At 48.4% G+C, this 13,818-nt stretch overlaps 1 pseudogene; it reads right to left on the reverse strand.

Annotated features, from left to right (window-relative positions):
• Positions 1–311: 311 nt before the first annotated feature.
• The window catches only part of LOC119929516, a 35,366-nt pseudogene continuing 21,859 nt past the window's right edge, over positions 312–13,818 (reverse strand).

Genomic DNA, 13,818 nt, shown 5'->3' on the forward strand with positions numbered 1-13,818 from the left:
CTCACCTGTAAAATGGGAATTGAAATTTATGAGCCCCACATGGAACAGGGACCGTGTCCAACCTTCAATCTACCCCAGTGCTTAGTACAGTGCCTGGCACAGAGTAAGCACTTAACAAATACCACAATTATTATGATTACTATTATTATTATTTTGCAGTTGAGGAAAATGAGGCTCAGTGACTTGTCCAAGATCACACAGCAGGCAAGCGGTGGAGCAGGGATTAGAACCCAGGCCCATGCTCTATCCACCGGGTCACACTGCCTCCCAGCACCTGGCACACAGTAAGGACTCAAACAATATTATTACTACTACTGGTAAGGAGAGCGAGGGTAGACCAGGAGGCCGGAAGACAACAGGGACAGGTGGCTGTCGGATGGCAGGAGAGATGGACATTGTGGGATTTCAAAGACGAGAAGGAACTGGGAGGGGAGGAGCCTGCTGACCTCTCAATTTTCCCAGGAGACAAGAGCACTGGAAAGAGATGAGGCCCCCTTGGCGGAGGGCAGCAGGGCAGTCAGTGTCGTCTGGAGGGTGCCAAGTCTTGGTGAGAATACTAATGATAACTGTGGTATTTGTTAAGTGCTTACTATGTGCCAGGTACTGTACTAAGCACTGGGGTAGACAGACAGTCGTACACGGTCCCCGTCCCACATGTGGCTCATGGTCTTAATCCTGATAACAAATAATAATAATAATAATAATAGTGCTATCTGTTAAGCGCTTACCATGGTCCAGGTACTGCTCTGAGTGCTGGGGTGGATACAGACAAATCGAGTTGGACACGGTACCTGTCCCATGTGGGGCTCCCACTCTTAATCCCCATTTTACAGATGAGGGAATTGAGGCTCAGGGTAGTGAAGGGACTTGCCCAAGGTCACACAGCCAACAAGTGGCGAAGCTGGGATTAGAACCCAGGTCCTTCTGACTTCCAGGCCCAGGCGCTATCCACTTGTCTGCTGTGTGACCTTGGGCAAGTCACTTCACTACTCTGGGCCTCAGTTCCCTCATCTATAAAATAGGGCTGACATGAGATGATGAGGAGGCAGGAGAGGGCAGGGGACAGGGTGAGGATGAAGGGAGGAGGTGCCCATGACGGAGTCGGGGGCTTCATTGGCCACAGCAACAAGGAGACTTTTGAGGGTAGGGCATCGGACGGCTGGGAGACAGGTCAGGTTGGCAGGCAGCAATCAGAAAGTGGATAACTGTATTTGGGCAGCGACTTCGGGAAGATCGGTTCGTCAAGAAGGAGATTTTTTAGCCCCATCTCTATGGGCAAAAAAATGCCCCAAGGTCACAGGAGATGAGATCTCTATAGTCCCACCCCGTGCACTGCTGTTCTCCTGAGCACCAGTAAAATCTCTCCAAAGGTAGCAGCGTGGCCTAGAGGGAAGAGAAGCAGCATAGTCTAGTGGTTAAGAGCACAGATGTGGGAATCAGAAGGACCTGGCCCTGTACTAGGCACTGGGGTAGATACAAGCTAGCAGGTTGGATACAGTATATGTCCCACATGGGGCTCACAGTCTTAATTCCCCAATTACAGATAAGGTAACTGAGGCACAGAGAAGGTAAGTGACTTCCCCAAGGTCCCACAGCAGACCAGTGGCAGAGCTATGACTAGAACCCAGATCCTTCTGACTCCCAGGCCCCTGCTCCATAATAATAATAATAATAGTAATAATGATGATGGCATTTGTTAAGTGCTTACTATGTGCAAAGCACTGTTCTAAGCGCTGGGGGGTGGATACAAGGTGATCAGGTTGTCCCACGTGGGGTTCACAGTCTTAATCCCCATTTTACAGATGAGGGAACTGAGGCTCAGAGAAGTTAAGTGACTTGCCCAAGGTCACACAGCAGACATGCGGCGGAGCAGGGATTCGAACCCATGACCTCTGACTCCAAAGCCCGTGCTCTTTCCACTGAGCCAAGCTGCTCCTCCACTAGGCCATTCAGCTTCTCCATTGTTAGTTGGGTGGATAATATTAGTTATTATTAATGCCAGCTCTGATTCTAGACTGTAAACTCATTCACTAGACTGTGAGCTCGTTATAAGCAGAAAACCCTGTCTGCTAATTCTGTTGGATTGTACTTTCCCAAGTGCTCAGTACAGTGCTCTGTACATAGGAAATGCTTCATAACTACCACTGATGGATTGACAATACGATCTAGATACCTCCCCCACGACCTTGGAGGGGAGGATTCTGCATAGAATAAACTTATCCAGGACACCCCTCTGGCTTGGGTTGGGTTTGGGCTGGCCCAAGCCCATGGGAACAGTTCTTTTCCTCGGGCGCCGGGTTGAGATTCACGCGGTAGAACCAGGACCTACCGGCAGGTGGCGCCCGAGGCTTGGGAAGGGCCGTTAAGTCGCAGTCTTGGTCAGTTCCTCCAGAATCCAACAAGGATCGATCGATCGATCGATCAATCAGGCGTATTCATTCATTCATTCAATCGTATTTATTGAGTGCTGACTGTATGCAGAGCACTGTACTAAGTGCTTGGGAAGTACAAGTTGGCAACATATAGAGACGGTCCCTGCCCAACAATGGGCTCACGGTTCATTGAACGCTTCCAGTGTGCAGAGCACTGTGCTAAGTGCTTGCGAGAGGTACAATACAACAGAGTTGGTAAACACGTTCCCGGCCCACATTGAGCTTATAGTCAAGAGAGGGAGTCAGTCAGTCAATGGTATTTATTGAGCATTTACTGTGCAGAACACCGTACTAAGCTCTTAGGAGAGGACAATGTAACCGACTTGATAGAGGGGGAGACAGATATTACGGATATACACGTAATCAATCAGTCCATCAATGGAATTCACTAAGCACTTACCGTGTGTTTAACACCACACTAAGCCCTCCAGAGAGGACCATACAACAGAATTAGCAGACACGTTCCCTGCCCAAAACGAGCCTACAATCTAGAGGGGGAGACAGACATCAATATAAAGAAACAACTTAGAATACTCAATTTTTTAAAATGCTGTGGGACTGAGGGTGGGGATGAATAAAGTCCTCTAGACTGTAAACTGGGTCGTGAATGTTTGAATCGCAGTTTTGCCTGAATTTCAACAAGGCCCTCCCAAATGATGAGTCTAGGCTAGAGGAGTCAGAGCCCGGGGAATGGCAAAAAATAGTAATAATGATGGCATTTTTTAAGCGCTTACTATGTGCAAAGCACTATTCTAAGTGCTGGGGAGGTTACAAGGTGATCGGGTTGTCCCACAGGGGGCTCACAGTCTTAATTCCCATTTTACAGATAAGGGAACTGAGGCCCAGAGAGGTGCAGTGACTTGCCCAAAGTCACAGCTGACAATTGGCGGAGGCGGCATTTGAACCCATGACCTCTGACTCCAAAGCCCGTGGCCTTTCCACTGAGCCATGCTGCTTCTCTCTCCACCCCTCCTCCTCCGATGGGGTTTTGGGAATCGAACAGTCCGGCTTGCCAGGGTGATGCTGGTTTGGAAATGCCCAGATAGAGCCCGGGCCCGGGAGTCAGAAGGATGTGGGTTCTAATCCCGGCACTGCCACTTGTCTGTGGCCAGCTGACCTTGGGTGAGTCACTTCACTTCTCTGGGCCTCAGTTTCCTCACCTGGAAAATGGGAATGAAGACTGTGAGCCCCCTGTGGGACGGGGACTGTATCCACCTTGATTGGCTTGGATCTATCCCACAGTGCCTGGAATAGTCCATGATCAACTTTGTATCTACCTCAGTGCCTAGTACATTGCCTGGTTCAGAGCAAGTGCTTAACAAATATCAGTGAAAACGAAAAACAAAAAGGAAAAGGGCAGAGAACCGGTGAAAGTGACTGCACCACCCAGCTTCTGGCTTCTCAGCCACGGAGAGTGAGGCCTCGCTCATCACTGGATTCGATTGTAAATGCCCTGTAGGCATTTTGCTTTCCGGGATCGCAGGTGAGCCGAACCTATCGTCGCCAAACTTGTTGACACCACCCCGGCGCCCCACAGGGGTCAGGGCGAGACATCTTCTAAGAGCAGAAGACATTGGAGCTGTAATTAGCCTGGAAGAAGCTGGAGGTGATGATGTTCGACCAGCAGCAGAATTGAAAGGCCGGGGGCAAATGCCTGTGGCGACTGCTGCTCACCTTTCTGGGTAAGGTTAACTGAGCCCACCAAGGCCGGGGGCACCGGCTAGCGCCTAGTTGCTAGCGGCCAGGCCACACTGCTCCCTCTTTCTCCCAGGGGGACACAGGCTGGACCTAGGTGGGGCTAGCACCTCAGGATGGCAGGAATCAGTTCTAGCCTCTGGACTGGAAACTTGTTGTGGGCAGGGAATGTGTCTGTCATATTAATGCATTGTGCTCTCCCAAATGCTTGTACACTGCCCGGCCCACAGTACCGTGCAGGACTCACCGGCAGGGAGTCCCGGAGGGCACCAGTCTCCCCGACAGCTCAGAAATCCAGGCACCGGGGTTTCCCAGTTCCGGTCCTGGCTCCAGGTTCTGACATCTCGGCGAGTTGCAGGTACCTGACAGAGACTTGCATTTCAAGTGTAGAAATAATAATAAAGAAGCAGCATGGCTTAGTAGAAAAAGCATGGGCTTGGGAGTCAGAGCACGTGGGTTCTGATCCCACCTCTGCCGCCTGTCTGCTCTGCTCTGTGCTCTGCACATAGTTAAGTGCTTAACAAGTAACGTAATTATTGTTATTATTATTATTATTATCTTGAGAGAAGTTCAGGGAAGGGCACTCTGCTGTCTGGGAATTTCTCCTGTTCCTCCGAGAATCCCCGGGGGCCTGCACAGAAACCATCCTTTCCCACATCCTTGAGATCATCCAATTTCAGCTCAGCAAGGTCCACATTTGGCTGGGAAACTCATCTTGAGCTGGTCACTCCCAGCCAACCGGGCAAGGCACCTACCCCCATCCCTCTCAGGAGTGCCAGAAAAGGAAACACTCGCTTCATCTGACAAAGAGAGACTTTGGGTCAGTAGCAGACTGGGAGTCAGAAGGTCATGGGTTCCAATCTCGGCTCCGCCACGTGTATACTCTGTGACCTTGGGTGAATCACTGCACTTCTCTGTGCCTTAGTTATCCCATCTGTAAAATGGGGATGGAGACTGTGAGTCCCACGTGGGACCGGGATAGCATCCAACTCAATTTGCTTGTATCCACCCCAGCGCTTACTACAGTACTTGGCATCTAGTAAGCACTTCACAAATACCACAATATTATTATTATTATTATTATTATTATTATCATTAAATAGGGCACTCAAAGGGGCCCTGCCAGCAAGCCAAATTCTGAAACCTGCCACCCACCACCTCCCTGAGCAGCAAAAATGGGCAGGGAAACTAGAGGCCTCTATTTGCTTCCTCCACCCCTCCTCCTCCCCTTCCCCATCCCAGACCACAGCAGTTTTCTGGGGTCCTGCTGACTGCTGGTGAGGCGTGGGCGGGGCCTCCCTGGAGCCGGAAACCCTGGCTGCTGGGAAGGGTGTAGGTCTCTGTGAGTCTCAGGGCCACGGGGGTTCTATCTGAGAGGGGGAGAATTCAAGGGTGGGGCAAGGGCCCCCTACCCCGAGCACTTAACAAATTCTTAAGCCTTAGTATAATCGATCGATTCTACAGTCGATCGAGAGTACCTATTGAGAGCTTACTGTATGCAGAGCACTGCACTAAGCGCTTGGGAGAGGATGACAGAACAATATAACAGACATAGTCTCTGCCCACAATGAGCTTACAGTTTAGAGTCTAATCCCGGGGGTGCCTGAAGCTCCACCTGCTTTTGTCGAGAAGCAGTGTGGCCTAGTGGAGAGAGTCTGGGCCTGGGAGTCAGAAGGATCTGGGTTCTAATCACCACTCCACCACTTGTCTGCTGTGTGACCTCAGGTCCCTCATCTGGAAAATGGGTATTAAGACTATGAGCCCCACCCACGTGGGACAGGGACTGTGTCCAACCTGATTAGCTTGGATCTACCCCAGTGCCTGGCATAGTAAGTGCTTAACAAATAACACAATTATTATCATTATTATTCTCTTTAACAAATACCGATCAGTCGATCGTACTTGAGTGCGTTCCTCTTGCAGAGACTAACAATAGAACCGAAATGTTCCCTGCCCACAGCGAGCTTACAGTCTAGAGTCTAATAACCCAAGTTAGTGTACATGTTCTCCCTTCTACTTAGAATGTGAACCCCATGTGGGAAATGGACAGTGTCCAACTTGATTTGCTTGTATCCACCCCAGCGCTTAGAACAGTGCATGATACAAAGTAAGGGCTTAGTAAATAGTACAATTATTAATAATTATATTAATGATAATAATAATGGTATTTAAGCACTCACTGTGTGCTCCACACACTACTAAGAGCTGGGGTAGATATAAACAAATCAGGTTGAACACAGTCCCTGCCCCACATGGGGTTCCCAGTCTCAATCCCCATTTTATAGAGAAGGTAACTGAGGCCAAGAGAAGTCAAGTGACTTGCCTCAGGTCATACAACAGACAAATGGTGGAGTAGCGATTAGAACCCAGATCCTTTCTGGCTCCCAGGTCCAAACTCTAGCTACTAGGTCACTAGACAGGTGACAAGTGGTGGAGCTGGCATTAGAACCCATGACCTTCTGACTTCCAGGACTGTGCTCTATACACTATGCCATGGTGCTTCTACTATCATCATTATTATAATTATTATTATTATTATTCCCTCTAATCTTTATAATCCTTGTGGGCAGGAGTCGTGTCTGCCTACTCTGTAGTAGTTTACTCTCCCAAACTCTCTTCCTGTCACAAGAGTGCCAAGACAGGAGATGACTTTTCCTTAAGCCAATTATCTATCAATTAATCAGTGTTATTTTTGTGTGCAGTGCACCATACTAAGCGCTTGGGAGAACCCAATACAACAGAGTCAGGAGACACAGTCTCAGCCCACAGTGAGCTCAGAGTCTAGAGCGGGGAGACAAACATGACAGAAAGAAATTACAGTAATTGATCCAGGGCTGAGAGGTGAATAAAGGGAGCAAATCCAAGTTTGAGGGTGATGCAGAAGGGAGTGGGAGAAGAGGAAATGAGGGTTTAGTCAGGGAAGGCCTCTTGGAGAGGTCGTGCATGTAGTAAGGCCGGGAGATAGACTAATTTGTAGGACTAAATCCTACCTGGGCTTTGTTGCCAAAGTGATTTTCAACTGAACAAGGGTGTTTTTGTGTCACGTTTAATGTAATGAATTATGTAAAATGACAGGGGAACTTTAGAATGTTGACCACCGAACTTTGCCTGCTGCGTGACCTCGGACAAGCCACTTAACTTTTCTGGGCCTCAATGTCCTCATCGGCAAAAAGGGGAGTAAATTCCTTTTCTCCCTCCCTCATGGACTGTGAGGCCCATGTGGGATGGGGACTGTGTCCAATATGATGATGTTGTATGTACCCCAGTGCTTATTACACTCACTGCTTACCATGTACTAAGCACTTAACAAAGTTAGCATTACTATTACTACTACTACCATTATGATTCTTAATAGTGTCATTATTAATAATAATAATGGCATTTGTTTAGCGCTCACTAGGTGCCAAGCACTGTTCAAAGTGCTGGAGTAGATACAAGTTAAGAAGCTTGGGCTCACTCTCTTAATCTCCATTTTCCAGATGAGAGAAGTGAGGCCCAGAGAAGTAAAGCGACTTGCTCAAGGTCTCACAGCAGATACGGCATTAGAACCCAGGTCCTTCTGATTCCCTGGCCCAGGCTCTGTCTGTGTGGACCCCTGGAAGACCTTGGGGAGCTGGGGAGGACAGAGGCTGGGGTGGAGGCAGGAAGGGGTCAGGGTGGGCTGCCCAGCCTGTGCCCCAACTGGTTGGCTAATGAGGAACCCACCTTTACCCCACCTGGAGCTTGGCCAGAGAGCTGGCAGGAAAGGGGAGCCAGTTAAAGTGGGGGGGGGGAGGAGGAGGAGGAGGAGGAGGAGGAGGAGGAGGAGGAGGAGGAGGAGGAGGAATCAATCAATCGTATTTATTGAGCGCTTACTGTGTGCAGAGCACTGTAGTAAGCGCTTGGGAAGTCCAAGTTGGCAACATATAGAGACAGTCCCTACCCAACAGTGGGCTCACAGTCTAAAAGGGGGAGACAGAGAACAAAACCAAACATACTGACAAAATAAAATAGAGTAGATATGTACAAGTAAAATAAGTAAATAAATAGAGTAATAAATATGTACAAACATATATACATATATACAGGTGCTGTGGGGAAGGGAAGGAGGTAAGATGGGGGGGATGGAGAGGGGGCCTTAGGCAAGTGGCTCCGCCTCTCTGGGCCTCAGTTCCCTCATCAGTAAGACTGCGAGTACCATGCGGGACAGTGACTTTGTCCAACGCGATTCGCTGGTATCCAGTTAATATAATTATATAGTTACAATACAGCAGTACACAAATGCTGAGGGATTGGGGAGGGTAGAGCAAAGGGAGGTAATGCTAGGCTAATGGGACAACCTGATTATCCTGTATCTGCCCCAGTGCCTAGAACAGTGCTTGGCACATAGTAAGTGTTTAACAAATACCATTATTATTATCATTATTATTATCAAACCTTGATGCTTAGTACAGTGCCCGGCACATAGTAAGTGCTTAACAAATACCGCACTTATTATTATTATTATTATTATTATTATTATTATTACGGACTCCCAGCATACCCAGGATGGGCAAGAATCTGGGATCCCGCATCCTCCCCCAAGGCTGGGCCGCTCAATACTGCACACTGCGGGCAGGGAGAAGTGGTCCCTTTCATTCAGCGTTTAGAACAGTGCTTTGCAAATAGCAAGCGCCTAATAAATGCCATTAAAAAAAAAACCCAAAAACAGTGCTGGGCACATAGTAAGCGCTTAATACCATTATTATTATAATTATTATATACAATGGCCTAGCGGATCAATCAATCAATCGTATTTATTGAGCGCTTACTGTGTGCACAGCACTGCACTAAGCGCTTGGGAAGTACAAGTTGGCAACTGTACTAAACGCTTGGGAGAGTAAGAAAGAACAATAAACAGATATGTTCCCTGCCCACAATGAGCTTACAGTCTAGAGACAACGAGCTCTTGTAGGAATTCTTAACTTCCTAGACTGTTCCAGGAAAGGGAGGGGATTCCTGACAGGGAGGGGTATACCTACCTCTGCTGGCCTCTTTCAATCCTACCGCAGTGGCCTCTGACTTATTTTATGCATCCGTCCCTCCGTCCTGCGGCTGGTTTTCCCTCCACGGTGTTTCTTGGATCTGCCCCTTTCCTCCCTACCCTTTATCCACGCCTGGGGTTTCAGACTCTCATCACCTCCCACCTGGACTCCCGGAGGAGTCTCCCTGCCGGTCTCCCGGCCCCTGTTCTTTAATCGTCTCAGCTCATCCTGCATTCTCGTGCCCAGATCATCTTCTGAAAACATCAATCGATCCACCAATCAATGGTATTTATCGAGTGCTTAATGCATGCAGAGTGCTGTACAAAGCGCTTGACAATACAACAGAGTCGGTAGACACGTTTCCCCCTCTACCTCGCTAGTCTCCTACTCACCTTGCCACACTCCCATGACAACCCAGCCCACACTCTTCGCTCCTCCGGTGCTACCCTTTTCACCGTGACTCGATCTCGTCTCTATCGCCGCCGACCTCTCGCCCACGTCCTGCCTCTGACCTGGAACGTCCTCCTTCCTCGTATCTGACAGACAATGACTCTTCCCCCACTTCAAAACCTCACTGAAGGCACGTCTCCTCCAAGAGGCCTTGCAGACTAGGCCCTCCTTTCCTCTCCTCCCACTCCCTTCTGCATCCCCCTGACTTGGTCCCTTTATTCATCCCCTGCTCCCAGCCCCACAGCACGATGTCCATATCTGTGATTGATTGATTGATTGATTGATATTGATAGCTGTTTCCCCCTCTAGACTGTAAGCTCACTGTGGGCAGGGAATGTATCTGTCTACTGTCGTATTGTACTCCCTCAAGTGCTTATTACAATGCTCTGAACATAGGAAGCACCCAATAAACACGACTAACTCTAAGTTCTTTGAGGGCAGGGAACGTATCCTCCAACTCTGTTATCCCGTTACACTGTAAGTGCTCAATAAATACGATTCAGTGATTCCCTTCCCAAAGTGAACTTGAAGTCTGAAAACATCATTTAAAATATATGCTCCCCCTCCTCAAAACTTTCCAGCGGTTACCCATTTCTCTCCACATGGGACAGATCCCCTAACCATTGGCAGCAAGACTTTCCATCAACTCCCTCTTTACTTTTTCCCCTCTTCTCCCATTTTACCCCAACTTGTACACTTGGCTCCTCCCAAGCCAACATGGCCTAGCGGCTAGAACAAAGGCCTGGGAATTAGGACATAGGTTCTAATCCCAGATCTGCCACTCGTCTGCTGTGTGACCTTGGGTGAGTCATTTAACTTCTCTGTTAAGTGCCTCAGTCACCTCCTCTGTAAAATGGGGATTAAGAGTGTGAGCCCCATGTAGGATAGGGACTGTGTCCAACCTGATTAACTTAGATCTACTCCAACACTTGGAACAGTACTTCACACACAATATGTGCGTAACAAGTACTATTATGATGATGATGATGATGATGGTGGTGGTGATGATGCAAATCTCACCTCCACCGCAGGAATCCTGTCACACTACCACCTGGTGGGAATGCATTCATTCATTCAATCGTATTTATTGAAAGTTCACCGTGTGCAGAGCACTGTACTAAATGCCTAGGAGAGTACACTGGAATGATAATACAGACACATTCCTTGCCCACAATGGAAGTGGAAGGCACAAGACTGGCACAAGAGCGGACACGTGCCTGTCCCGGTGAACTTCCGCTCTCTGGTGTGTGGGTGGACGACCCACCGGGGTTTGGGTGGGACGACTCCCTTCTCTGATGTGTAAGCAAGTGAAAGAGTAACCCGGCCCAAGACCGATTAAGACACGGAACGATGTTTCCCCATGTCTCTGCTGCTTGTAAGCTGTGAGCCATCCCCTTCCCCCTCCAAATCCACCCACAGCCTCCCACGTATGCCCAGTCAGGCAGGCAGACATTCACATACTAGCGGGCGCCCACACACACACACCCTCCCACACAAGAACACACAAATAATAAGGACAATTGTGGTGTTTGTTAAATGCTTACTCTGTACCCTGCACTGTTCTAAGTGCTGGGGTAGATAGGAGATCACCAGGTTCCACGAGGGGCTCCCACTCTGAGGAGGAGGGAGAACAGGGATTGAATCCCCATTGTGCAGATGAGGGAACTGAGGCCCAGAGAAGTGAAGTGACTTGCCCAAGGTCACACAGCTGGCATAATAATAATAATAATAATAATAATAATAATAATAACAATAATAATAATAGTATTTGTTAAGCGCTTACCATGTGCCAGGCACTGTGCTAAGTGCTGGGGATACAAGCAAATGGAGTTGAACACAGTCCCTGTCCCTTGTGGGGCTCACAGTCTAAATCCCCATTTTACAGGTGAGGGAACCGAGGCCCAGAGAATAATAATAATAATAATAATAGCATTTATTAAGCACTTACTACATGCAAAGCACTGTTCTAAGCGCTGGGGAGGTTACAAAGTGATCAGATTGCCCTGCAGGGGGCTCACAGTCTTAATCCCCACTTTACAGATGAAGTAACTGAGGCACAGAGAAGTTATGTGACTTGCCCAAAGTCACACAGCTGACATGAAATGACTTGCCCAAGGTCACCCGGCAGACAAGTGATGGAGTCAGGATTAGAACCTTCCGACTCCCAGGCCCAAGCTCTATCTTCTATACCATGTGGAACCCGGATGAGAACCCAGGTCCTCTGACTTTCAGGCCTGTGCTCTTTCCACTGGGCCAAGAGTCAGTCAATCAATCAATCCATCGTATTTATTGAGCGCTTACTGTTTGCAGTTGGGGTGCCTCAGGACCCCTTCCTCTAGACTGTAAGCTCATTATGGGAAGGGGTCTGCTAATTCTGTTAGATTGTCCTCTCCCAGGTGCTACAGACAGTGCTCTGCACATAGTCAGCGCTCAACAGACACCACTGATTAGTTGAGTGATTGACTCTTTGCCTGCAGAGCAGTTGTCTGTCAATCAGGCAAGGGGAGAGTCAGGGGGCAGGTTTTATGCGGAGACCACAAAGTCACTTCAGCCAATCATGGTATTTACTGAGTGTTCACTACGTGCAGAGCACTGCACTGAGCGCTTGGGCGAGAACTAGTGGACACACCAGAACTAGCGGACATATTCCCTGCCGATAACGAGCTTCCGGTGTAGAAGGTATCAATGAATGGTGTTTACTATGTGCTTTCTTTGGGCAAAGCACTGTAACTATGGACTTAGCGGGTATAATGCATTCGGTAGATACACTTGTGCTGTGAGGGATGATGATAATAATAATAATAACAATGATAATAGTAATCAATATGTATTTGAAAATCCCTTTTGGTAATACGAAGTTGACTGATATCTTTCAAAAGGCCCGGCCCTGTTTGAAGAACTTTCCTGGAGATATTCCTCTGGGCAGAGGATGGGAGGGAATAGCTGATACTAAGGTCAGGCTTCAGAAATGACTCATGAGCCTTCTCATTTTATCAGTTTTCTTTTTTTTCTTATGGTATTAGTTAAGTACCTATTATGGGCCTACTACTGTTCTAAGTGATGGAGTACAGCTAATCAGGTTGGATACAGCCCATGTCCCACAGGGGCTCACAGATTAAGATTAAGATTACAGATGAGGGACGTGAGGCCCAGAGAGGTGATGTGACTTGCCCAAGGTCACACAGCAGGCTGTGAAGCAGAGTGATCCAGTGGAAAGAACACAGGCCTGGGAAACAGGGGACCTAGGTTTGAAACCCAGCTCTGCCACTTCTCTGCTGCTCAGTTTCCTCATGTCTAAAATGGGAATTTGATACCCGTTCCGCCTCCTACTTAGACTGTGACCCCACGTGGGATAGGGACCGTGTCCGACCTGATGAACTTATACCTAGCCCAGTGCTTAGAACAATGTTTGGCACCTAGTAAGTGCTTAACAAGTACGATAAGTACGATAAGAAACTCCTCACCCTGGGCTTCAAGGCTCTCCATCACCTCGCCCCCTCCTACCTCACCTCCCTTCTCTCCTTCTACAGCCCACCCCGCACCCTCCGCTCCTCTGCCGCTAATCTCCTCACCGTACCTTGTTCTCGCCTGTCCCACCATCGACCCCCGGCCCACATCATCCCCCGGGCCTGGAATGCCCTCCCTATGCCCATCCGCCAAGCTAGCTCTCTTACTCCCTTCAAGGCCCTACTGAGAGCTCACCTCCTCCAGGAGGCCTTCCCAGACTGAGCCCCTTCCTTCCTCTCCCCCTCGTCCCTCTCCATCCCCCCATCTTACCTCCTTCCCTTCCCCACAGCACCTGTATATATGTATATGTTTGTACATATTTATTACTCTATTTATTTATTTATTTTACTTGTACATATCTATTCTATTTATTTTATTTTGTTAGTTTGTTTGGTTTTGTTCTCTGTCTCCCCCTTTTAGACTGTGAGCCCACTGTTGGGTAGGGACTGTCTCTATATGTTGCCAACTTGTACTTCCCAAGCGCTTAGTACAGTGCTCTGCACACAGTAAGCGCTCAATAAATACGATTGATGATGATGATGATGATGATGATTAAATGTGGGAGCTGGGATGAGAACCCAGCTCCTCTAGACTGTCAGCTTGTTGGGGGCAGGGAATGTGCCTGTTGAGGGTTCTACTGTACTCTTTGAAGTGCTTAGTACAGGGCTTTGCACACAGTAGGCATTCAAGAAATATGACTAAATGAATTCTGACATTCCACGCTCCCTAAC

This window comes from Tachyglossus aculeatus, chromosome 6 (genome assembly GCF_015852505.1).
Source record: "Tachyglossus aculeatus isolate mTacAcu1 chromosome 6, mTacAcu1.pri, whole genome shotgun sequence".
Lineage (NCBI taxonomy): Eukaryota > Metazoa > Chordata > Mammalia > Monotremata > Tachyglossidae > Tachyglossus > Tachyglossus aculeatus.